Here is a 3,476-nt window from a genome sequence, read left to right as displayed (position 1 = left end):
GCTGTGTTTAAACTGCACCTCCAGCAAACTTCTTGCTAATGATCTGTCCATCATCTTGGTAGATAAGTCTGCTGATCCAGCTATAACTAGTAGTCTACAAATCAAAGATGGAACTTCATAGTCAATATTGTTACTGCTCCACCTAATCTAGTCAATGCACCTAAATCAATAATCACAAAAGTGTCAACTGGGGTCTCTCAGTAGCAAGAATTCTAAACACCACTTCTGGACCTGAAAGCTGTCATCAACCATGTTAAATACCAGACACAAATATGCAAAAAATCGAACCATTCTCACCAAGAATTTAGGGTGAATTATACACTTTTATCAATGTGTTTCAGCATTTTCCCTTTATCCTCATATCCTGTCTTCCAACCCCTCCAATTGGAGCACAGGTCACGGGTTATAGGGTATGGTCATGTTGCGCAGAGGTTATTCACGTTATATTATGGCACTATGGGGCAGGAGTCTTCTCAATGTGAAAGTAGTATAGATCTATAACATTTGGGTTTACTCTGGTTTTGTTGTAGTTATCCCTAAAGAAGGGCAATAATTGTCCGAAATGCATTGGGTTTAAACATCCCTGTTTCATTATGTGGAATTTTGAATCTCAGAGTGTCTCATAAGTAAAGCCTGGCAGGCAGTCGTTGAACTGAAGTGAAGAATGGAAGGAGAAATGTTTTCAAAAACATGGATGATGTGAAGATCATGGATTAAATAAAATGAATTGAACATGGACAAAAGTGATTCAACTTTATCGAAAGGTTTACAGATAGTATTGCAGTGCATCCTGGGACAGGGTGCCTGACGAGGCTCCTACTGCTTTGGGATATACTATAACGCACACGGATAGAGCGTGCTCCGGGATAGCACGCACCTAATATTGCTTAGAGCGGAACAGTAACATTGAACATGCATTAAGGATGGTGTGCATTCTACCTTTGTTTGGGAACAAAAGGATCATGCCACCTTCTGTGCCCACAACGGATGCCACCAGAGCGGAAATCTCTCAAATCTGACAAAAGATCTATGGCAAGAGAACTGGAAAAAGGACAAACAATGCCAAGTGCATAATGAATCTGCAATCTCACTCCAGAATCTATAAAGCTGGAGTCAGAAATGCAAACATGCTGCACTATCATGATATTTATAATGTATCATGCCAAACCAAGGAACTTCACAAGATAGTCACTGAATTCCCAAATCTGGAATCTTAATCTTAAAAAATCAACCACACTCAGGAGCTATGAAACTCCCTACCTACTGACTTCACCAAAACTAAAGATCTGAATAGATATCTTAGGGCAAAAACCAAGGAGGCCCTGTAGCTCAACTCACAGATCTTGTTCATCTTCTCAACTAATGCCTCAAAACATGTACTCTTTATCTACTGATGACTTCACCAATATCATAAAAGCTTGTGATGCATCTGGAGCACTGGCATTCTATCAGCTGCCATCTCAGCCAGAGCTATCAACCAACACCCCTTGGTGTCTGGTGTATTCCTGCAACAACTCAAAACTGATCACATCAAATCTATTCTAACACAAACCTGGCAGCAACCCAATGCTCGCATCTAACATCCAATATTCAATGCTCCTCGCCTAGACAAACACGCTGTAATAACTGCTTTAGTACAGTTATCAGACAAGAAAAAATAGAATAATCTTCTCTCTAATATCCACATAGGATTTTAGCCCTATTCAAAGCACAGAATCTGCGCTTATTGCAATATGGGACGACATTAAACCTACAGTGATTATTAATAGATCATTTCCACTTCCGCTGTTGGACCTTCCTGTTCCTTTAATATAGGCCGGGATGAAATTTATGTTACACTGGTGTAATCTCATGCAATTTCACTTTACGCTTGTTACGTTAAATTCCCCAAATTATGCTATTACACAACATCGTATAGTTATGCAACATTTGCTGTAAAAATTTAGCATATGTGCATGAGTACTATGCAGCCACTATTAAGGCATTTGTGTTCTTCTGTACTTCGTTAGCAAAAAATATATCCTTATGTCTGAAAAAATAGCTCCAAATGTTGGTTTTGCATTTCGCATAATTAAGCATTAGTTTATATATTTGTTGAGAATTTTGCTTAAATACACAAAAGCAAATTACACAATTTTTACACACCTCAACTTTAATATGGTCCATAATTTCACTCTGCTTTGGAGATTTGAATCTATTGGTATATTGAGCACGGCCTTTCCCATGACTACTTTTTTTCTGAAGAGCATATGGTAGTGATATATTTTATGTTTACTATGGTGCAAGGCTCTTTGAGAGACAAAACATTGAAGGTGAAGCGGTCCATGCCAAATGGAGTGAGGGTTGTGAGGAGGTGAATAATGGCCCTCCCGGCGCAGCTCCACAGATGTAATGTCCTTATCTTAACTTAATAATGAAGGTTTAATGGTAGCTCTGGGCCTTATGAATCCCAGTCCTGTTAATTGGTGCAAAAAAACAGGATACATTGACCGTGCTGCACCCAATGGCAGGTAGACTGGCCGTCAAAACATCTTGGTGCCCAGCAAGGCAACATTGGGTCAGTGGTGGGCACCACATAGTGAGGCAATGAGACAGAGCAGAGTGAGTGAGCTGTGCTGGTGGCCATATTGAACTTGAGAAGTTGAAGGAAATGAGCCCCTCCCACTCCTTTTTGTGTGAGGTTGATGCCCGGTATGTACCAGATAGGCTGTATTTAAGAAAGAAAGGTTGTAACCATTTTTCCTTAACCTCACCCCTCAGCTCAGCTCCTAAAGGAATTTCTTCAGATATTTCTTGAAGGGGGAGAATATTTTGTTTACGAGCCAATAAGACAGGACAGCAGTTATCAAACAATAATTATTGTATGCACACTTGGTTTGCCATAGATTGTTGCAATATCAGTGCTTGAAAGGACATTATAAAAATTATCTCTGTAGAGAAGAGAACAGTGATAACAAACTGGACTCTGACTCTGAAAATTAAATCACACAGTTAATTGCTTTTCCTCTGTGATATTAGTGCGGATGGCAGTCGCAGCGGCGGCCGAGTGAGCTTACCGAAAGACTCCTTCCCTGCTAATCTCCTCTTTCATAGCTTCCGACCGGAGCTATGCAGTGTGGCAGTAAAGTCTACATTTCTTGGCATTCCTAAATGATTTGGTGCTCGTGGTTTTGGTTGTGGGGGCTGCCATTGCCTTCAAGACTGGCTTCTGTGTGCACCACTACCTTGACAGCTCCTCCTGCCTCGCTTACCTGCTCAATTTTTCCGATGCCGCCGAAAGCGTCCACCAGGGGCGGCAAGACTCGCGGGCCCGGTGACGGGCTCGGGTTCAGGAAATCCAGCGAAGTCTGCCCTGGATGGTGATGTGGCGACTGCTGATACCGGAGGACGCCGGTCTGCTGTGGGTGCACTAGCAGGACTATCAGTGGTGGGGGACCAAATTGGGAAAAGCAGTGTCTCAGCTCGAGGACCGCAGA

This window comes from Triturus cristatus, chromosome 11 (genome assembly GCF_964204655.1).
Source record: "Triturus cristatus chromosome 11, aTriCri1.1, whole genome shotgun sequence".
NCBI classification, from domain to species: domain Eukaryota; kingdom Metazoa; phylum Chordata; class Amphibia; order Caudata; family Salamandridae; genus Triturus; species Triturus cristatus.
Note: the sequence above shows the minus strand (reverse complement) of the source record.